Source organism: Balaenoptera musculus, chromosome 9, assembly GCF_009873245.2.
Source record: "Balaenoptera musculus isolate JJ_BM4_2016_0621 chromosome 9, mBalMus1.pri.v3, whole genome shotgun sequence".
Classification (NCBI taxonomy): Eukaryota; Metazoa; Chordata; class Mammalia; order Artiodactyla; family Balaenopteridae; genus Balaenoptera; species Balaenoptera musculus.
Window position 1 is genome coordinate 82,168,595 of NC_045793.1, and position 24,680 is coordinate 82,193,274.

At 36.4% G+C, this 24,680-nt stretch overlaps 1 pseudogene; it reads left to right on the forward strand.

Annotated features, from left to right (window-relative positions):
- The first annotated feature begins 21,627 nt into the window (after positions 1–21,627).
- LOC118900557 lies at positions 21,628–21,877 on the forward strand (annotated as a pseudogene).
- Positions 21,878–24,680: the final 2,803 nt, after the last annotated feature.

Sequence of the window (24,680 nt, forward strand, 5' to 3'; positions counted from 1 at the left end):
ATTATTATTAATTTTTGGCTGTTTGGGTCTTCGTTTCTGTGCGAGGGCTTTCTCCAGTTGCGGCGAGCAGGGGCCACTCCTCATCGCGGTGCGCGGGCCTCTCACTATCGCGGCCTCTCTTGTTGCGGAGCACAGGCTCCAGACGCGCAGGCTCAGTAGCCGTGGCTCACGGGCCCAGTTGCTCCGCGGCATGTGGGATCTTACCAGGCCAGGGCTCGAACATGTGTCCCCTGCATTGGCAGGCAGACTCTCAACCACTGCGCCACCAGGGAAGCCCTATTGTGTGTTTTTAAATAAGGTACTTTTCCAAAATAAAATTTAAAAATTCTTGTAAAGGTTTTACTTAGCTCACCACAGGCTAATGACACCCTGCCATCCTCACCCAGACTTTCCATAAATCATTTTGTATTTTAAGTAAATAAATTTCAACACTTAGAAGAACATAAAGTTATTAAAGCGGTGACAATAGAAAACAGTATCTTTCCACATTCTCATTATTTAAAGTTATCAAGAATATGTAAGTTTTGGCTTCCCTGGTGGCGCAGTGGTTGAGAATCTGCCTGCCAATGCAGGGCACACGGGTTCGAGCCCCGGTCTGGGAAGATCCCACATGCCGCGGAGCAACTAGGGCCGTGAGCCACAGCTACTGAGCCTGCGCGTCTGGAGCCTGTGCTCCGCAACAAGAGAGGCCGCGATAGTGAGTGGCCCTCGCACCGCAATGAAGAGTGGCCCCCGCTTGCCACAACTAGAGAAAGCCCTGGCACAGAAACGAAGACCCAACACAGCCAAAAATTTTTTTAAAAAGTAAATTAATTAATTTTAAAAAATATGTAAGTTTTATTAATTATTCCTTAATCCGAGAAAGTTAATCAGGGAGGGTAAAGTGGCACCCACTCCTTAGATTAGTAATAGTTATTTATAGAATTCATGCTTGAGACTTACAACCTTTCAGGGGGGAATAAACTGCATTGTCTTCATGCAGTCTAAAACAACCCAAACATTTGTTGGTATTATTTGTGAAAGACAGCAGGAATAAATTAAAATATGCTTTTAACTAAGAGGAAACATAAGAAAACTATATTCTTAGTTACTGAAGGATAATACAGGTAACAAGTAGCATTTAGCCATCTTTTTGACACAGCACTGGATTCTGAGTGAATTGTTTGATTGATTGTTGAGGCTTTTGTTGTTTATGTGTCATGAGAGAGGATTTGGGAACTAGTGGTGTTCAAAGATTTTTCTCATTTGCACCACCAGCGGGCACATTCAATAGTTAGATTGCCTTCTAAAAAGCAGTTTCTCTATTCAATAATGACTCCTTGCTTATGCTTCCTCTTACAAAAAGAAAAAAAAAACTCTTTTTTTTTTTAACCACAGAAATTTCTAGCATTTCTACTGAACACCCTGCAGCTCATTCCTTTCTTTCTGAGTCTCCTCCTGAGTTGACAGGGTCAATTGGGTCTTGGATTTTTATCATATGTGTGGTAATAAATACCAAGGATGTTAATAATTCTAAAAATACAACAGTAAGGTGGGAAAGACATTCTCCCAAACTTTCTTTACTGAGTGGGCCAGGCAGTCCCACGTTAAACTGTGAAACGGATAAAATATGCCATTTTCCTTCCATAGGAACTTGACTTCTTTGCCAGGCTCCTGTGTCGTTCAGTAAACATGTACTGACTTTTTAGTATATGCAAGGCACTGTGCTAAGTGGTTGGAATACAAAAATGGATAAGATGGATGAGTCATTGTTATTACAGTCTGTTTCTCGGTAAACCCAGAAAATTCTCCTCTAAATAGGATGACCATACACTCCAGTTTGCTCTGAACAGTCCTTGTTTACTCCTGTTGTACCAGTGCTTATAACTCCCCATTTTACTCTCAGGGAATCTGGTTTAATCTACGTGTATATGTATGTATTTCCTTTTATCCTTAATGACGTCAGTCACCCATTACAAAGAAAATGATGTTAAAAAGAGCTTAATGTATGACTCTTTCTTAATAGGTATTGACCTGTATCCAACAATGACTTGATGCTAAGGAATGGTTTTTAAGTTTAAAAATTTTTTTTTATTTTGAAATTAATCATACATACAACAATTTTGCAAAAATTGTCTAAAAATTCCTGTTTACCCTTCAACCAGATTTCTTAAATGTTAACGTTTTATAAAACCACAGTAAAATGATAGAAACCAGGAAATTAATATTGATACGATAGTGTTTTCTAATCATAGACCTTACTTAGCTGCCCCACTGATGTCTTTTTTCTAGTCTAGGATCTAATAAAGGATCATGCACTGCATTTAGTTATAATTTCTTCATAATCTTCTTTTAAGTCTGGAATAACTCTTCGGTCTTTCTTTTATTTCAAGACCTTAGTTTTGAAGGATACTGGCAAATTATTTTGGAAATAACCCTCAATTTCAGTGTATCTTACATTTTTTATGATTAAATTGGACAATGTCTTTTTAGCAGTAACACCAGAGAAGTGATGTAGTATGTTCATTACCTCGTATTAGGATATACTCACAGAACTCCTTAAATTATAATATCGTACAAATGCAAATTTTCACTTTTCTGTTTTGCAGTGATAGTCTTATCCACATGTTAGACCTTCTAAACCTTATATAATAAAGTCCTTTATGATACTGTACTTTTTCTGTTGGTTTTGTAAATCAGAGATTCATACTGATCTCCTCGTAGGAGGTTGACTGTGAGGACAGTTAACCCACTTACAAATTAAATTTACCTGAGTAAACTAGAGTGCCCAGCTCTGATGTTGAAAAATTCTCTACATGATCTACTTTATCTAAAAATTCAGCCCGAACAAGCAACTGAAGAGAACATTTCTTACGCCTTGTCCTCAATTCATATGTGACACTGATGAGTGAATGAGGTGAAGAGCTTTTTGAGTATGAGTTGAAAATTTTTTGAACATTTAGGTCTGTCTTAAGGGTAAATGAGAGTGGAGGGTTTTTTCCTGGAATTCAACAATGTATCTAATCAGTAAACATTGCCCTCTTCAAAAAAAGTACTTTTCTTCCCTTAGGAATTTACTTTTAAGGGCATCCAATTTTTTATATGTGTATCATCTCATTTAGTAGATTTGTCTGTATCTTGGAAAAGAACAGGAAAGAAACACTATCTAAATTATCTGCAGCTTCTTATTTGTTGACCCAATAAGGATTAACTTAGTATAGTTACTCTACATTAAATTAATCTTACTGCTATATCACAAAATTATATATTCAGTTGTTGGGGTGGAGTTTTGTTGTTTTTGTTTTTGTTTTCATTTTCTTCTAAAAGAACTGTAGCTGTTCAAAAATGTGATAAAGCATAAAATGCTGTTTTGGAAACTTAAGTTTTTAAGGCTTTAAAAGGGAAAATGAATCAATATTTTTCATCCAAAGATTCATAGAAAAATGTTAGGATGATCAAAGACTACTTGTGAAGATGTGTTTTTTTATTTAAACATAGCTTTGAAAGAAAATATACTTTGTTTACTGAAAAAACATTAGAAATGAAAAATTTGACTGCATATATATATTTTTAAATTAATTAATTAATGGCTACGTTGCGTCTTCGTTGCAGTACGCGGGCCTCTCACCGCGGTGGCTTCTCTTGTTGCGGAGCACAGGCTCCAGGCGTGCGGGCTTCAGTAGTTGCGGCACGTGGGCTCAGTAGTTTTTGCTCACGGGCTCTAGAGCGCAGGCTCAGTACTTGTGGCGCATGGGTTTAGTTGCTCCCCGGCATGTGGGATCTTCCCAGACCAAGGCTCGAACCCGTGTCTCCTGCATTGGCAGGCGGATCCTCAACCACTGAGCCACCAGGGAAGCCCTGACTGCATATATTTTTTATAGCAGAGCTGCCTCATTATTCCTCAACCTTCGTTTCCCTTGTAAGTTAAGGGAAAAGAAGGGCACATTGTACGTTTGGGTGTTGCTGTGAAAGGAGACAGGTTTTGCTGTGTGATTACGTAATTTATATCTGTACTTTCGTCCTCAAACCCCATATGTGCATAGGATGCTGGACTGTAAAATAGTTTATTCATAAACTTCCTGAAAAAAAAATTTAAGCCTCTTGTAAAATATAAATATTATACATTTTAAAATGAATGTTGAAGCAATTTGCTTTATTTTACCAAAATGCAAATAGACAACACTCTAATGATTCCATTCTACTGAATTTGTACCAAAAGAAACATCAAAATTGGGGCCATATGTTCATGGCACGGGATAATCAGATAAGAATAAAATAGTAGGAGGTTCTGGTTTGTCACAAACTAATTATACATCCTTATGAGTACAGAAATTAAGAATTTCCAGACCTGCTTTTTTTAATATTTTTAAATTAGCTGTAACAAATCAAATTACTGAAATTTTTGGTTATATTAAATTCAAGCATGAGCCTATAGACACAGCACGAGAAATGTAATTATGAACAGACATGTCCACCAGTCGCTAGTAGTAACAATTACTATTTACACGTATTTTCTCTTGTGATATGTTAAACATTCTGTCTTTGGTTCCTACTTTTAACACAATTTTAAATTAGCACACTAAATTAATAGTGAAAACTTTACATTTATAAGTGATATAAATTCTCTGAAATTTAATGTCTCATCTGCTGAAATATAGTTACACTACCTTAGAAGTTTTTGAGAATTCAATGAGATAATGTATTGATATATGAAAACACCTCTCACTTTGCTTCATGCATAATAGAAGTTTCTTTTATTTTTTAGCTACAGTATATGGTAATATTTTATCTTTATTGTCTTCTGATAATTTCAGCGGATCCAAATTCACATTCGTTATAACAGCCTGGAATATCTTTGACCTTTATCATTCAGGCTATTTTTTTTTTTTTCTATTTATTAGAGAGCTCCACAAACTATTCTTTGCAAATCATTATTTCTGAAGCCATTCTCTGAGGTGTGAGCATCTGCTAGCTGCTAACAGAGGGTGCAGCTGTTGTTCAGGAGACCGGCTGTGTTGTGTTGCCGAGCAACTGCTGCAAACCAAATCCCTGGGCAGGTTGCTTGCCCAGGCGCACCTGCCTGCCGACCCAGCTATTTATTTAATTAAAAATCTGTTCCTGTGCAACAGCTTGGCCAGAAAGGCAACAGCAGCCATCGATTACAACTATATTAAATGATCTACCCATATTGTTTCACTGACTATTCATTGCAAACCGAAGGTGTCTCAGACCACCCCCACTTACTCTTAATGACTTTTCAAAAAGTGTGTTAAGAGCAAAGTAGAGATGGATTCTATGTGCATGTCAGAGAAACTGAAACCAATTTGTCAGGCACATCACTTCCTGTAATCAAACGTGCCAAAATAAAATGTTTCATCAATAAGAGAGCTTCTAACAAGGCATTACGGCATTTTTGTGTGCAATGGGGAAGAAAAGGATGTAAAATATGTATTTGCTGTTAATTGGGAATTTGGAAAGTCAGTGTTTTCGTAGACCAAGTTGTTTTTTCCTTTCAATTAAAAAAAAAAAAAAAAAACACTTCAGGTGCCTTAGAGCTCACTCTTAGATTACACTGGTTTTCTCTTCTCATTCTGCTCTCCGCATTTTCAAAATTTACAGTGGCTCTTTTATGTCAACCAGATGACATTAGAAATGAAACTGTCAAGAATTAATACCAGCCATTGCAATTTCTTTTAAAAACCACAGGGAGTCTTGGCAATACTTATATACATGTCAACTGTGCTCTGTCCTTTGAAGCTCATTCCAGCTCCTCTTAGGCACAACTGGCTCCTATAAGGATTTTAAGAGAAAAACATAAAGGTTTTGGTTGTGATCGCCTTACAGATTTATTTTTAATACCTGTGAAGGAAAGACTTAGAAGTGGGACTCCAGTAACTGAAGTATTCCTCATTTTTATGGCAACTATTAAAGTCAAGAAAGGTCTTTATTAAGAATTCAATGTTTGCTATATCACCAAGAGCAGCAGAAATTATTATTAAAAAGCCTAGTATTCTCTTTGAGTGATGTATAAATTACATGTGCAAAGGAAGCTTGTTCTCAGAAAAGGTACTACATAAAATATAAGTAATGATAATTTGATATTAACTGAAGCTCACATTTAAAGACTATAAGAAAGTGTTTTTTAATAATGTATGTGTGTGTCTTTTATTTTTTTATTTGTGTCTTATTTTAAAATGAGAGTGTTTTAAAGTTGGGATAAAAGTATAAAAAGTTCTGCCAACAGACATATCAGTGATCTCCCTTGTTTAATTCATTTTATATTTTTACTCAGATATACAACTCATAGACTTCTGTTTTCACTATCTGCTGCTTTTCTATGCCATATTTATATTTATATTTTCATTGTTGACATAGAAGTTATGTCTATTGATTGTATAGACAATGCTTAATCTTATTAAGTGTCTTACACACATAAGGCACTGAAATTTCACAATACCTACTTCCAAGCAAATGTCAAAGGAGGATCTTCTATGAATTTATCTGGTTCAATCTTCTTTTTATTCTACAAAGAGTTTTACCAATGAAATGTCTACTTTTGTAGACACTAGCATCTACCAGTCATACAATTCTCCATACTATGCCTACTTACAGTATTTTTTGCTTTTTTTTCCTTATTCCTTTTCCTTCTAATGAAATAACACATACACTGAATCTTCTACTGGATGTAAGTTGGGAGCCCAAAAGTCATTTTAAATCTAAAACAGATACAATGTTTTCAGTCTAGGTTGATGACTCCTAACCATACAGAGAAACAATATTTAATCAGATATTTCTTTTTTAAACCTGAAGGCTATTAACTGGACAATCACTGAGTTTAAGATAATAAATGCATGTGAAAATGTTGCTCTCATATCAAGTTTCCAAGCTTTAGTATTTTTTCTGCTTCAGCATACTCATTCAGAACCTACCCATTCTTCAAAGCCTGGCTAAATATCATCTCCTTTGTGAAGGCATATCTTTTCTAGTGTGTCGTGATTTCCCCTTTTCATCTGGTATTTAACATTTATGTCTGTATGTCTTGATTCCTTGAACTGTTGATTGAAAATTATAGTATACATTCATGCATTCAACCAGTTGTAAGCCAGGGATTGTGCTGAAAATGAAAAGGTAAATTACTTCACAACATCAAATATTTCAAAACTATAACTGAAATTATTTACTAATTTGATTAGTAAATTGCTAGATTATTGATAGAGAACAGAGATCACAAGAAAAACTATAAAGAGATTACATTTCGGTGTCTGGAAGTGGTACTGTACTAATGACTCTGTTTCCAAAATCTATATATCTACCAGACAGATCCTCTTAAAATTCCCAAACCTGAACATGAAATTGCTCTCTAAGTTTGCTCCTCCATGCTCAGTGTCAATGTCATCATCATCACCGAGTTGCTCCTTCCAGAAAATCTAGAAATCATTCTTACCATTTTTCTGCTAGCTCACAGATTGCATTTGTGAAAAAAAAAAAAAAAAAAAAAGACTGCCTTTCATTAACATCTGCTGTCCATCCTTATTACTACCAAATAATTTTAATAGTCTCCTAACAGTCTCTCTGTTTCCCGTCTTGATTCTCTTTATGGACACTGCGTGTCGCTAGACAAATCTTTCTGAAATACACATCTTGTCAAATTACCTGCTTAATCTTTCAAAAGCTACTTATTGCCTACATATCAAATCTGAAGTCCCTACTATAGCATTCATGACCTTCCAAGAACTGGTCTTCATTTTAAATGTCTAACTCAAAATTACTGCCTTCAGCAGGCTCTGCCTAATCCCTCCAGCTATAATTTAACACCCCATCCTGTGTGTATCCCACAAACCTCAATTATACTCCTGTCATAGCACTTACCATGATTTAATAGTCTTACTGAGACTCAGTAAATACTTGTTGACTGATTATAATCTCTTCAACATTCCAAGACTGTGACAGCTTCATCCTCTTCAATTCTTCTTTTGTCACCTGAAATTGTATCCTTATTACCGACATAATGCAAGAGACATGGAGTCTTGTAATACATAATGGAATGAGTATGTTTTAATATAGAGGGATAGAAGTGGTTAACACTAAGAATAATTTGGTTACTCTTAGGATTTATGACAATACTTCCCAAACCTATAAAATTACCAGAATATTGGGAAGCTTTAAAAAATAAATTTTTCATAACACCAATATATACCTTCTGAATTAGAATTAAGAAGGCTTCTCAGGTGATTCTAATGATTAGCCAGCTTTGTCAATCTTTAGAGGAGGAGGCCTAGTAGAATAAGTATTAATATTTTGTGAGGGTATAGGGATTTTATTTCTTGTCTCCTATCCCCACATTCTGGAGCCTGGCATACATAAACTCTAATACAAAAGGCAATCCCGTATAAGATCTTGGCTAGATATGGACACCCTTTTAACATAATTTACAAAAGTTATGTTAACAGGACAGTAACGTGTGAGCGGTATAATTTTATTTTTGATACGGCATCTGGAGCCCTGATCACCATGGAGGTTCCTGTTCCTCCAGGCCTCATCCTCAGGACCTGAAGCCCCATGAGTACTGCTCCCCTGTCACTCTTTCCAGAGCAGAACAGGATCAAGTAGTGATTTACTGCCAACCCAAGATGAAGGCAGGGTCTTAGGAGATTTATAGGGTAAGAAGTTGGAGAGGAAGCAAAAAAGAGAGAAAGCAGTTAGGGCATGCAGCTCTCTGCCCTTTGAAGGCCCTCTTCCCAACAGGGGCCAGTTTTGTTTTGTTTTTTTTAATCAGTCATCAATTTTATACACATCAGTGTATACATGTCAATCCCAATTGCCCAATTCAGCACACCACCATCCCCACCCCACCGCGTTTTCCCCCCTTGGTAGGGACCAGTTTGATATCTTAGAAAAACTGCTCTTAAATCTCTACCACACTATAGATTCAGTAAGGGTTGAATTACATTGTTTACACCTAAAATTTAAAAAAAAAAAAAGAAAAGGAAAAGAAAAGAAGAAACAAAAAGAATGCATTTAACATTTGCAGGATTTTATTATGTGCTCAATGAGCTAACAAGAAACTGTTTTGCTTACCAAGTATAGCAGCCATTCTTTACACAGTAGAGTTTAGTGTCAGAGAGATACATAATGATGCAGTGTTTTTGTGAGTGTTTATTCTATGTTCCTTTTCTAGAGCTAAGCTCTGTGATAGACTGCAGGATCAAAGATGTATAATATATGATCTCTATTCTCAAGGAACTCACAGCCAGAGGAAAATCCTGTTAGAAAACAAGCAATTACAGTTCCCTATGTTAAGTATCATGGTGGAGACTGGAGGCTTGATCTGTGACTTCAGTGGAAGGATGTACAGGAATTTTTCTGATGGAAAAGAATAAGGACATTTCCAGCAATGGACTTTGAGGACATAAAGACATGAGGGTATTAAATAGCATGGTGGTTTATGAGAAGCGATTAGGAAGCTGTATATATAGCACCGAGTAGAAGAGCATAGGCTTGGGATCATGTGGCGATAGGAATCCTCGCATCTGCTACTGACAGTGATACTACAGCCTTGCCTGACTTTGTCTAAGTTTCCGTTTCTTCTCCAGTGAGATGAGGGTTATTTAACAATACATCTGTCATAGAGTTGTTGTTAAGTTTCTTATTAAGTATGTAAGGTGCTTAACACCGTACCTAGCAGTGCTTAGCAAAGTATGACAAATAATAACTTAATAGTAGTTCAGTATGGTTGGACCAAGGAGTACATAGAAATGAGTGATGGAATTTGAGTCTGAATTTATACATGACCAGATCAAAAGTGGCCTTACACCATGCTAAAGAAAATCACTGCATCCTCAAATCATACTAAAATATCTTTTGTCCTTTTATGTCTTGCAATGGAATATAATTGATTTTGAGTGTTTCCCCTGATATTTACAACCAGCAAATACCTCAAAGAAAAGAAGCCTCAAAGAAAAACCCAAAATGGATGTGTTTTTTACAGTGTTGTGAAGTATATTTATACAAACAGCTCAGAAAAATGTATCTATAAAGAAAATCTGTACTGGTAACAGACCTCAGGGTAAGTAAACAAGAAAATGGTAATATAACCCCCCTTTCACCATATGTTATTGTATGCCTAACATAAAAATCAATAAACAAAGAACACATGCAATTATATAGGCTTCATGTGATTTGCTGTTGATACTGTTCTTAAAATTCAGAGGAACACATGACCCACAGTTTCACTTACTTAAATGTCATTTGTATTACCATCAGGACAGGAAATACACGCGCCTCTGTCGTTTGAGGATGTGACCCTCTCGCTCATGTGACATGTAGTTCACTTTAAAATTTCAAACACTGGACCTTTTGTTAGACTCATGCAAGGGCTTCCCTTTCCTTCCACTTCCTGCTGCTTTTGTTTTTTTTTGTTTTTGTTTTTTTTTTTTTTGCTTTTGTTTTATTTGTATTTAATCTATTCCCACCCTCCACCTCCAGATGCAAGAATATTATGAATTAACATAAATAAATTTAGCAAAAGAAAAAAATTTAACCAGAAATATGTATGAGAATTGTCACCTGTTCAGAGATTATGGAAGTGTACTACAATAGGAAAAAAAAATGTGTTTTACTCCTATTTTGCTCATTAAATGAAATTAAGCAACTATTTAGCCTATATGGGTTTGAGTTACTACACCTAGAAAAGAGGTCACTTAAATAGTTGTACTCTAAAATCTATCTCAGAACTAAGGCTTTTTGACTGCCATAATTTTATTTATAAGTCAAGTGTGTTCTAGTGAAACATAAAAATACCATTGAAAAACCAACAAAATGGGTATGACTTAACACCACTGAAAAACTAACGAAAGTATCAGTATTCTTTAAAAGGGGTATATCAGTAATAAAGTAAAGGTAATAATTAAGTCAAGGTTACTTACTGTAGAAGTAATGGAATAAACAAACCATAGGACAGTAATTTCCTTGGGGGATACATTTTAATTACTCTGAGTGACACTAAAAGGCAAAACAAGTTCTCGCTTATTAGGAGGTTTCTAAATCCTTCTTTTGAAAAGAAGCAAAGAGGTCAAGTGATTTAGAGTCACTCTGAATGAACATTAATAGTTTTTCAGCTACTCGTTATACATCTCCTATCTTTAGTAACTGTATCCTGATTTTTCTCTGGGAAACACTTTGAAACAGTTCAAATGTTTCTCGAAGGAGTGAACTCTACTTCTCTGTCCTAAACACCATCATATTCCACTTGTCCTTGAGATTAATTAGGGTGGGTATCTCGCCTACATAGTCAAATCACAATAAATCCCAGGACTTTTATTGAAACACAGAAAAAATACCATATCCTGTTCATAGCAGAGGGGCATTGAATAACGGGGAGCAGAAGCTGCCAAAGGCCACCACCCGTGTCTTCTTGAGTAAAGTACCATGAAAAGAAAGAATTTAGGCATTTATTTCACAGAACCACTGACAAATCAATCTTATGTCAAAAAACTCCTCAATTATGCAAGAAAAATGAAATATAGATGGTAAATATAATTTATTCATATATTTTGTTTATTTTACATTTTCAGATATATGCAAAGAGTTTAATGTTGAGGTCAATTCAGTATAAGATGCCATTGCTTAGAACAGTATGTGCAATACAGTAGATATGCTTCCATATCTTGGCTATTGTAAATACTACTGCAGTGAACGTAGGGCTGCATATATCTTTTCCAATTAGTGTTTTCATTTTCATCAGATAAATACCAAGGAGTAGAATTGCTGGATCATATGATAGTTTTATTTTTAATTTTTTGATGACTCTCCATACTGTTTTCCACAATGGCTGTACCAATTCACATTCCCACCAACGGTGCACGAGGGTTCCCTTTTCTTCCCAACACTTGTTTGTTATTTGTTGTCTTTTGATAATAGCCATTCTGACGGGTGTGAGGAAATGTCTAATTATGACTGTGCCTTTCCCTGATGATTAGCGATGTTGAGCATCTTTTCATCTTTCTGTTGGCCACACACATATGACCATATGGCATATAGTTGTTCATAGTAATCTGTTTGATCCTTTGTATTCCTTTGGTGTCATTTTTAACTTCTTTTTTATTTCTGAGTTGATTTGATGCCTCTTTTTTTTCTTGATGAGTTTGTCTAAAGGTTTATCAATTAAAAAAAAAATATTTTGAAAGAACCAGCTCTTAGTTTACCTGACATTTTCTTGCTCTCTCTTTTTTTTTTTAAAGCTTCTGTTTCATTTAGTTCTGGTCTACTCTTTATGATTTCCTTCCTTCTAGTCACTTTGGGTTTTGTTTATTCTTCTCTTTCTAGTACCTTTAGCTGTAAGGTTCAGTTGTTTGAGGTTTTTCTTGTTTCCTGAGATAGGGATATATTGTTTTAAACTTCCCTCTTAGAACTGTTTTTGCTGCATCCCATAGATTTTGGATTATTGTGTTTCCATTTTCCTTTGTCTCCAGGTATTTTTAAATTTCTTCTTTGATTTCTTCAGTTATCCATTGGTTGTTTAGTAGCATGTTGTTGAGCCTACACATGTTTGTGGGTTTTGCAGTTTTTTTCTTGTAGTTGATTTCTTGTCTCATAGCATTGTGGTCAGAACAGATGCTTGGTATGATTTCAATCTTCTTAAATTTTCTGAGATTTGTTTTGTGGCCTAGCATGTGATCAATCCTGAAGAATGTTCCATGTGCGCTTGAAATGAATGTATGTTCTGCTGCTTTTGAATGGAATGTTCTATATATATGTATTAAGTCAATTTAGTCTAATGTTTCATTTAAGGTCAGTGTTTCTTTATTGATTTTCTGTCCAGATGATCTGCGCATTGATGTAAGTGGGGTGTTAAAGTCCCCTACTGCTATTGTGTTACTGTCAGTTTCTTCCTTTGTGCTGTTAATATTTGCTTTATGTATTTAGGCGCTCTTATGGTGGGTACATAAATATTTACAATTGTTATATCTCTTTGGGTTGATCCCTTGATCATTTTGTACTGTCCTTCTTTGTCTCTTACTACAGTCTTTGTTTTAAAGTCTATTTTGTCTGATATAGGTATTGCTGCCTTGGCTTTCTTTTCATTTCCATCTGCATGGAATATGTTTTTCCATCCCCTCATTTCAGTCTAGGTTTCTCTTTAAATCTGAAGTGAGTCTCTTGTAGGCAGCATACATACGGGTCTTGTTTTTGTATCCACTCAGGCACTCTATGTCTTTTGACTGGAGTGTTTAGTCCATTTACATTTAAAGTAATTACTGATAGATATGTACTTATTGCCATTTTCTTCATTGTTTGGAGGTTGTTTTTGTGGTTCCTTTCTTCCTCTTTTGCTCTCTTCCCTTGCATTTTGATGACTATCTTTGGTGTTATGTTTGAATTTTTTTCTCTTTTTTGTGTGCATATCCATTGCAGATTTTTTATTTGTGGTTACTGTGTGATTCATATATGTGTGTGTGATTATTTTAAGTTGCTGCTCTTTTAAGTTTAAACACATTTTAACAACACTGCATTTTTACCCACCCACCATTTTTACTGTTTTTGACATATTTTACATCTTTTTGTTTTGTTTGTCCCTTAACTACTTATTATGGATATAGATGATTTTATTACTCTTGTCTTTTAACCTTCCTACTAGCTTTGTATGTGGTTGAATTTTTTCGTATTAAAAATAATCAAATTATAATTACTCTACATTGATACAGTAAGGTTTACATTTTGCATTTTACATAGAGCAGCTTTACATTTTAAAGCCCTCAGATCCTTGGATTTCCAGAGTCCTTGGTCTGAATTTACAGGTTATATATTATGTACACCTTATGTAATCACTGTATCTTTTTCAGTTTTGCATAATGGTATAGATATATCTGTATTTATTTCAAGGAATAGAATTTAATAGCATATTCAGCTATATCATTTACTGTGGAATAATAATAATTTTCCCAATTGTGAAATAACTGATCCAAAAATTTATCTTAATTTTGAACCAATTTAATAAAAATTCAGTAGAAAGTGCTGCCAGATAACAATCAGATATTTTGTTAATTTATGCACAAATTCAGCAGAATTGATGTTACCATATATCATAAATTATACTTATCTTGACTTTTAGCCAAATTTTCTATGATAACCACCAGGTAATATTAAATAATTCGACTTTTCTCTAGTATCAATGTATTATCATGTGTGTTGTCATGTTATACATGACATAAAATCTAGACAGTGACATCTACTTTGACTATAGAGGTAAATTCTCTGTACTGCTATGGAGCTGAAACCAAAGTGGTCATCCAACAGACTTAACAAGAACGATAAATCATTGTCAAAAATCCAATTGAAATTGTGTTATTTCTTGATATTAGTACTGTTTCTTTAGAGTACATTTATAAAAAAAAGAAATCATAAAGTATCATTATTGAAAAGTTTTGTTCAGTAATTTTTTAAAATAAATTAATGAGTTTGACTAGAAAATATTCTCCTTACAAACGAGAATAAGGATGCTGTAATATATATAGTAGAATTATTGGAATTTAGCTAATTATTATAATTTAAAAATGATTTGTCCAAAAAGACCTTTCCAGCCCTGGTATTCATTATTATAATCCACTTTTAATTAATTCCTTGGGGCTCAAGTTTTTTTTTATACTGTCTTATCAACTGAAAAAACATTCCTTATATATGGTGGTCAGGAATTCTATTTCCAAACTCCATTCACCATTCTAATTAGCTTGCTTTTACAGAAGGAAAATGTGAAATCTTGTATACCCTGAATAAAATAAAATAAAAAGAGTATAATTCTTTTAATACTGACTCTCCTCCTAGTTAGTTAAATATCTGATTAAAACTCTATGAAGGAAATGGGCATTAGGAATTAGTGAGGGTTCTTTATAGCAATGGTTGAAATTATAAAAGATAGAGGCAAAACAAGTCTTGGACATATGATCACACCATATTCCAGAAGTATCAATTTATTGAATAAATCCCCTGTGGTTCCTGTGTCCCACCAAGAGAAATGGCAGTTAGTAAAATCATCCATTTTAGGGTGGTTCCTAAGTAGCTGAGAGTGCCGGATTTTATTTGCTGCCTTTCTAGGTATGCCAAGATCACCTTAGCTTTTAACAAAATACAGACAGTTTTCAAGAAAAGAGTCATGGGCTCCCCTGGTGGCACAGTGGTTAGGAATCCGCCTGCCAATGCAGGGGACATGGGTTTGAGCCCTAGTCTGGGAAGATCCCACATGCCGCGGAGCAACTAAGCCCATGCACCACAACTACTGAAGCCCACATGCCTAGAGTCCGTGCTCCGCAACAAGAGAAGCCACCACAGTGAGCCCATGCACCACAACGAAGAGTAGGCCCCGCTTGCCCAACTAGAGAAAGCCTGCGCACAGCAACAAAGACCCAATGCAGCCAAAAGTAAAATAAATAAAATGAATTTTTAAAAAAATTCAACTTAAAAAAAAAAGTCATCAAGACAGCCAAATATTTCTAGACACTAAATCAACATAAGAACTAAGAAATGGTCATCTGATTTAGTGATGTGGAAATTGTTGATTTCCTTGGCAACTGCAATTTCAATGGAATTGTTGATGGGAAAAAGCCAGATTGCAATGGGTTGAGAAGTGGGTGGGAGATAAGAAAGAATTCATTATGAGTGTAGAAAACTCCTTCAAAGTGTTTTGTTATGAATCAGGATGAAAAAGATAGCCAGAGAGGGTTAGGGGACTAAAAGAGAGTTCTTTCATTATTTTTTAAATGGGAGCATTTTTAAATGCTAATGGAATAAAAGCAGAAAAAAAGAAGTTGAACTAGAAGAGAGAGGTCAATGTAGCAATTTCCCTGAGAAGGGGCAGAAGACTCTCAGGTAGGAAAAATGACATCACTTCCAACTTTAACAGAAACAAATGCCCAAGTGTTTATATGGGCACGTGTACTAATCCACTGGCAGAAGGTTGAGGGCTTTTCCTTCTAACAGCTTTCAGTCTGAAATAGCAGAGAAGATACCTGTTGAACATGATGTAGGAGATGGGGGAAGTGGCACCATTAAAAGCTCAAAAAATAAATTTTATAGAAGTGGAGAACTGGGGAAAAAAACTGACTTTATTTTTTGAGTTGGGCAGTGTTACCAGCACAGCCAATATTAACACTTAAACAACAACAACAAAAATCAAACCTTAATCTAATTAAATCTCTATGTCATCTCACAGGAACTATGAGGGATACAAGGATATGTTTAGTGATATCAAGAAAATGTAATTAGCCAAGGTCCATGGTATATGTGATACAATTGCTTCAACAAAAAACAGCAGTTTTAAAGGGTAAAGGAACACTGTTTTTAATACAACTAGGAAAAATTGAGCATTAATGGGGTACTAGATCATTTAGGATTACTATTATTTTGTTAGGTGTAGTATTAATAGTGTATTTATTTAGAAATGACTTTATCTCAGAGGTATGGGAAAGTATGAGCAAAAAGATATGATGTCTGAGATTTGTTTTGAAATTTGTCAGCAAAAAAAAAAAAAAGCAGAAATAGAAGAAGCAAGAAGGGCAAAAATGCCAGTAATAAATGTTGATAAATAATGTGGAGACAGAAATCCTGGGCATCTCTTTCAAGATGTTTTGTTGTGAAGAGAGAAACTGTGAGGTAGCTGGAAAGGATGTGGAACAAAGGGGATTATTTATTTTAAGTGGTACTCAAGCATGTTTGCCTGCTGGTAGAAATATCCAGTAGATAGGAAGAAACCAATTATATAAGAAGGAGAATAGTAATGGGCATGAAGTTGCTGAGGTGAGAGACGATGGCATCCAGAGCTCAAGCAGAGAAGTTAAAAGTTCATCTTTGATAAAGGGAGGGAGCCTTCATCCACAGCAACAGAGAAGATAGTGTGACTGTGTACAGATGTAGGTAGGTTCTTACTTGTGGGAGGAATTCAGAGTTCCTCAGTGACTGCTTCTTATTTCACAAGTCTAAGGTGAGATAGTAAGATTAAGGAAGCAGTGAGGAAGACATTTGAAAAGAAAAGAGAAATATGAAATAGTCCTGGAAACCCAGAAAGTGCTTTTCAGTGGGATCTTTCTTCTAACGAGTCTCGATAAAAGCGTCTGTTTATATATTAATGAAGGTTGTGATGTGGTCATAAAGGGAATGAGTACCATGTTTCTTAGATTATTTTCCTGTGAAATCACTTTACTTGACTTTTGAGAGAATCTGGGTAGTGAACAATTCTCAGTCATAGACTCTCATAAGGCTACTTACTTGCAGATAATCAAGCAAATGAAGAAAGAAAGGTATTTGTGACACTCATGCCACCGGGCGCTTGTGCCTCTCATTAGCCTTCAAAACTGTATCAGCTGTTCAGACAGTGAGGTTCCAAGTGGCTTTCTGTAGGAAATGCTACTGTAGATGCAGTGTCTTTCTTCACCTTCTTTGAAGATGTATCCTTTTAAAATCTCTGTAGAAGGAGAGGAGAGTGATTAAAGGGAATACACAAATGACACAATGGAACTTCGTTAGCATATCTGAAACCAGGCTGTGTTCTCTCTGTGCCACGTAGCACATATCATGTGAAATAATAATAGATTAACACAACATCCTGGTGGAAGTGGGAGTTTGAAGGCCAATTAGACAAAACACTTTTTTTTCTAATGTGTCAAAACAGTGTAAGTGGCTGTGCTAAATAAATTCATGCTGGTGCACTGCTGTGAAAATTGAATGATTAATAACCTTCAGTATTATTCCTGCTTCGTTTAAGACAGAGTAGACTAATGATTAGATATCGTGCAGCGATACCCTTCTATATGGATATTGCAAATTCCATGTTAATTCTCTGCTTTCTATGTGTCGTATATTCCCCCCGATTTGCTTTTGTCCATTCTGAAAATTAGTATAAAACCTCAGGCCCTAGACTTGAAAGAAAGTAAGCTTTGAAACTATAACCTAAAATGATTTTGCTGTGTGGAAGCGTGTTACTAATGAATTCAGTGTGCCCGAAATGCTCCCAAAATTTTGGGCCAAATTAATGTAGGAATATTTATATTTATTTGTTTCTACCTGTAATGCTTGCTCCATTGTGACTTGATAAAAAAAGTCATTTTAAGGAAAAAATGAATTAAAAAATACTTTATCTGCATCAAAAAGGTAGTGCTTTATCATGGCTCTTTATGATTTAAAGTTTTTATAAAAATATTAGTGTTATTTGAGTCTTTCAATTTTACAGTGACTTTCATTAATATATTGACTGTTTCCTTTATGTGGATTCAATGAAATTATGAAGAAATAAAGGATAAATATTAACCCTTGTGGTACCTTCGTCATCTGGAAACACTTTGTTTTCTTTGAGAAGGTTTTCTTGATATGGGATACAACTAAATTTTTAAAATTATGTGGTAAAATGTTTATAAAATGCTATATGTCATGTTTCTTAAATTGAATGTGCATATATAATTTAGTTTTTTCATCATCCACTCATTGCAAGAAAATAATGTGAAACAAACAAAACTAGATATAATCTTTGCTAATCTCCTTACAGGAGAAATCTGCAGTGACTTAACCAGCATATAGATTAATAGTCTCATTTCAAAGTTATTACATGCAAAATTGGAGTTTTGACATGCCGAATAAATATTTAAAAACTGAAGTTAATAAATGGCATTTTATTTAGCATTTTTAATGAAGTGATATAATCAACAATAGGTAATCACTTAGACACTTAGAGTTAGAAGAATTATAAAGCCCCAGAAGCCAAATCAGTTCATTCAGAGCCTTGCTAGATAGAACTGCTCTCATTTGCATACTGATATAAGATACTCTTCTTTCCTTCATAATTTTAGTTTACAAAAGCATATATTAAGTAAACAGATTGTATCAAAGTTAAATTTCTTGAATTAAATAATTGTATTGTGGTAATAAGAGAGAACAGCCCAATTCTTAGGAGACATTTGTCAAAGTACTGAGAGATGATGTGTAGTGCCATGATGTCTGAAAATTAGTCTTACTGTATAAATGTGTGTGTGCATGTGTGCATGCGCACCTGTGAGTGTATGGGGGAGGGGAGAGAGAAAGAGACTGACTGCTGTATCAAAAAGCACTAAACATGTGGCATTGACTTTGGGAATGAGTGGTCCAAGTTGGAAGAGCCTAGAGGAGACTGTTAGTAAGGTTTTGAAAATATTAGTGTGAGATGGAAAGAAAGGAGTCCTTGTTGTAGAGTAAAGGAAAGTTTGGTAATACTGGCACCTGCAATTAAAAAAAAAAAAAAATAGAAAGTGTACCTAATTGAGTTTGTCAATCTGGCTGCGAAGGTTTCCAGGAGGAATTGAGAAAGTGGCAACTGGCTGTTTCTAGCTGCCTGCTATAGGTTGAAGAGCATCCCACCCCCAAAAGATATTTAAAGTGCTAACCCCAAGTTAGTGAATTTGACCTTATCTGGAAGTAAGATATTTGCAAATGTAATCAAGTTAAGTGAGGTTATTAGGGTGGGCCCTAGTCCAATGTGACTGGTATCCTTATAAGAAGAGAAGAGACATAAACACATGGACACACAGGTAAAATCCCATGTTAAAATAGAGGCAAATATTGGAGTGATGTGTTTATAGGCTAAGGAACACCATGGATTGCTGGCAACACCAGTAGCAAAGAGAAAGGAATGGAACAGGCTCTCCTCTAGAATCTTCTGAGTGAGCATGGCCCCCTACCAACACTTGATTTTGTACTCGTAGCCTCCAGAACTGTGAAAGAATAAATTCCTGTTATTTTAAGCCACCCGGTTGGTGGCAATTTGTTATGCAGTTCAAGGAAACTAATATACTCTCTATGGTAAAATAAAAGAAGAAAGAGATGAACTAACAAAGAGTCTGTTTGGTTTTGGGGAATTTATAAAATAATATAAAGGAGCTAGGACTTCCTGGATTTAAAAATAAAGCTGTTTCATATCCCCAGGCTTTCCCAGAAAAAATTCACAACATAAGACATGACTTCAGGGCAAAGATCAATCCAGGGTACCCCAGGAGGACCTTCTGTTTCTGTAAGACAGAAAGAGCTAATTAACTTTCAGTTAAGCAAAAAACTTTCTAAGGTTCTGAAAAAGTTTCCTTGCAGTCTTTCTCAATTAAACAGTAGACTTCCGGGAACCTTAAAGGCACTGTCCCATGGAAGCTTCACTTTGGGTATGAAATAGAGAGAGGCTTTCCTGAAGAGATCTGTGGGTGTGACTTTTAGATAATAGAGTGAATCCCATTATGATTCATAGGAAAGTATGAGACAGAGACAGCACGAAGTGAAAAGAGGCCTTTGGTTGCTGAACCTTCCAAAGGCAAGTAGAAAACCCTGAAATCTATTCAGTTGCAAGTACAGGCTATTTCTTATCAAAATGGCAAGATGACTCAGCCAGTAGAACCAGGAGTCTAGATGATGGATGCAGGGGTTTCATAGAATCATTCCCAGGGAATAGGACTAGATCATAATCAGTTGAGACAGGTGCTCAGCTGGCTTTCAGGATTGCTGTGGATGAGTAACTACTATGACCCTGTTTCCCACTCTCCCTTCCCTTTCAGTGGGAATGTCAATTGTGATTATTGTATCTCAGCTTCACCATTTTAGGTTGGGTCTGTGGACAGCGGGTAAATTCTCTCTTTAGTTTATAGGTCTTCATATTGAAAGCAATCATGCTCAATAAATATCATCCATGTAGCTTCACCTGCACCTGGAGCTGAATTAGATGACAGGATCCTAGGCTAATGCTGTAATTGTTGGTACATTTTGGGTTCTTGGGATGGTGAAGGTGCTAAGTACATTTTACATATGAAAGAGATGTAAATAATTTGTAGACATAAGATGGACTATGGCAGACTAATGATGGCCACAACTCTTTGATGTTCATTCCAGTAAGGGGTCAGGTTCAGTTACCCTCTCCTTGAGTGTAGGCAGACTCTGTCACTGCTCTGGCCAATAGAATATGGCAGGAGTGGTACAGTGCCAGTTTCTGGGCCCAAGCATTAAGAGACTAGTGGAGTTTACATCCTCTGGACACTCACCATGCTATGGGAAACCTAAGAGATGTTTTTAAATGTAGGTTTGGTTAATTTTCAGCTATGGTGAGACCAACAGTTGAAGAGACAACTACTTTTGAACGGATTGTTTGTTGCTCACAATTGTCAAGAGGAAAGGACACATAGTACGACATAGGGCCCTGCAGGGATCCACTAGGGTGGGTCAGGAGGCAGAAGGAGTGGGGAAAGTATGGAGTAGGAATCTTTATCTTGATCTCCATAGGAAAGGCAAGGCCAACAAGGTAAGAAGTTTTAGGACTGGCTAGTGTGAATAATTTCAGCAGGCTCTGGGATGTAGGGGCTGTCTTTACTGGTCTGGTACCTGGTGCTGGGATAACTAGACCAGAGGGAAGACTGCCCCCTAAAGTGTAAGAGCCAGATAGAGGAGGTAGTAAAGAATATGGGCTTTTGATTGGTTAGTTGCATACAAAGGGCATGCTCCCTTGCACGTCATTTGCTATCTCTGAGAAATAGCCAGCGCTGGGAGTGGCAGTCTCTCTCTAGGCAACAAGGCCTCAGAGGCCAGCATATCAAGAATACAGAAAATGGTCTATTTTTCCATCAGTCTGGAAGGACGTTGTTGTTGAGGAGAGTAACTACCATGGCTTCCAATTCTTTGATGAAACCTCAGATGCGTGGCCTTCTGGCCACCATATTGTTGGAGCATTCGTTGTAACCCTGGGGGTTGCAGCTTTCTATAAATTTGCTGTGGCTGAACCAAGAAAGAAGGCATATATAGATTTCTACAGAAATTATGATTCCATAAAGATTTTGAGGAGATGAGGAAGGCAGGTATCTTTCAGAGTACAAAGAATTTCTTTGGGTTGCGTTCCATGGAAGTTTGTCACTGACCTGTGTTCCTGAACCTTGAAACTATGAACTGTGAGTATCTGGGCTAAGGAACACTTTTTCTTGATAAATTAACAATACTGTGGGAGGGAAAAGAACACAGAGAAAAAGAAAATATAGTTAATACAGGAGACTGCTTTAGTCAATGCATGGTAGACATGTGAATGGACCATCTTGAGGGTTCAGTTAACTGAAACCGTCAACTGACGTCAGCCTCATGAAAGACCCCAAACAAAAATCACCCAGCTGAGCCCAGTCAACCCACAGAACCATGAAAGGTAATAGTCAGCTGTGTTTTAAGCTCTAAGTTTTGGGGTGTACAATCCCAGCATTTGATAACCAAAATAAAATCTGTGTGTGCCTATGGATATACGTGTATCTGTACACACACACACGCACACACACACATACATACATACACAAACATACACAAGGGGAGAAGAGAAAGAGAGAAAACGTGGCAAAATAGTGACAACTGATCAATCATCTAGGTAAAGTATTTAGGGATGTTCTCTGTAATATCCTTTTGACATTTCTGAGGACTTGAAAATTTTTTTAATTAAAAGTTTGAGGAGAATAAAAGCACATAGGATACCGAAAAACCATATTATGTGCAACATGGACACAAATTCAAATTGTATTATGAAAGCCAGAAGAAAGAACTAAATTTTGTGTTAGGTTGATGATCATATGAAAAGTATCCCCATTGTGAGTGAAGCCTGCATAATTAGAGGCCTAACTTCTCTGCTAAACTATTAGAGAGAAAGAAGCTCTGTAAATAAAAGAAATGTGAAAATACTGCCAGATTTAAAAATACTCTCACATTAGGCTACTTCCAGAGATCTGGGAATTATCATTGTTGCCTCCCAGCAAATCTTTGAGGAAAAAAAAAGTGTTCTTACATTCTGATAATTGCAAAATAAAGATGTCTCTAGCATTCAAAAAATAAAATATACTTTATTAGCTTATATAACTGAGAAGTCTAGAGGTAGGTGAGGCTTCATATAAAGCTGACCATAATTTTTCAAATATATTAACAAGGGTCAAGTTTTTTCCTGCCTCTTCCCTCTGCCTTTCTCAGTGCCAGCTTGATCCTGAGCCTGATTCCAATATGGCAGCCAATGCATCCCAAGGCTACCTGCCTTCTCATTCCTTCAGGAAAGAGCAAGTGTCTTTAAATATCTGAGATTCCTTAAGACCAAATGCTCACTATGCTCACAAGGTTCCAGGTCATCGTCATGTCTAGAAGATGGAATGCGATGATCAGTCCTGCCTTGGTTTTGTGGTTTCCTCCACAAGACAGGAGTGATAGAAGCATCTCTCATACCACCTACAGGAGACGTAGATGTGCTGATAATTTAAAAAGAGAAAATGGATTTTCCATGGGCAACCAATCAATAACCACCACAGGATGTATTCTCTCTCCAGTTCTCATCGGTTTCTCTTTGTACAGAGCTTCATTTTTCTGTTATGCTGCAAAATGACTGCTGGCTACCATATCTGAGTTTAGAATACCTCTTTTCAAGAAGATAGCCAGGTTTACATTGGGAACTTCTTGTGCCAAGGCAAATTTACAGGAAGCAGATACTGCCTGGCCTAGTCTGAGTCATGTGACCAAATAAATGTGGTCATGGCCTTGAGTCATTGCTGGTAAGCAGGAGGTATCTGGTGCACCATTTCATTTGTGGATCATGGATGTCACTGAAAAAGGAAGTTCATGGGAGGACCGTTTAGTCAACCAAAAGGGGTCCACTCTAGGTTTCATCATAGATAAGGTATTGATTATTGGTTTCAGATAGTGTGATAGCCAGCCTCCAAGATGGCTTCCAGTCCTTCATTCTTGGTGTTCATATCCTTGTGTAATCCTTTCCCACCATGAATGGTCTGTTCTATGTGAATACTGTGAACATGATGGAATGACATCTAAGGCTAGTTAATAAAAGACATTGTAGCTTTAGCTTTGCTCTGTTGGATTGCTCACTCAAAAGAGAGCCAGGTACTATGTCATGAGGTCTCTCAAACAGCCCTAAAGAGAGGCTCACATAGACAAAACTATGGCTTTCTCCAGCAGCTAGTCTCATCTGGCTAGCTATGACGTTTTGGCAACAAGGGAGACAGAAGTTTGAACCCCACTTAAGCTTTCAGATGACTACAACCTCAACCAATATCTTGACTACCACATCATAAGAGACTCTGAGGCAGAACTGCCCATTCCTGTCTCTTCTGAATTCTGGATCCACAGAAATTGAGAGATATATAAAAGTTTATTGTTGTCTTAAGCTGCTAAATTTTGAGGTAATTTACTATGTAGCAATAGGTGGCTAATATAGATTGATATTCTTTATTTTATTAAAGAAAAATTTTATTGCTAGAGGGGTGTCTGTGTGTGTGTGTGTGTGTGTGTGTGTGTGTGTGTGTATTCTGTCCTGGAGTAGTTATATTAGGTATTATACTTTATTAAATGTTTTCTTAGAAGCAAAGGAAGCTACTCTTCATTTTTTCTTTTTTCTTTTTTTTTAAAGATTTATTTATTATTTATTTATGGCTGCGTCGGGTCTTACTTGCGGCACACAGGATCTTTGTTGAGGCATGCGGGATCTTTTGTTGTGGCACACAGGCTTTTCCTTGTGGTGCGTGGGCTTCTCTCTAGTTGTGGCGTGAGGGTTTTTCTCTTCTCTAGTGGTGGTGCACAGGCTCCAGGGCGTGTGGGCTCCGTAGCTGTGGCATGCGGGCTCTCTAGATGAGGCACGTGAGCTCAGTAGTTGTGGCACACAGGCTTAGTTGCTCCGCAGCATGTGGGATCTT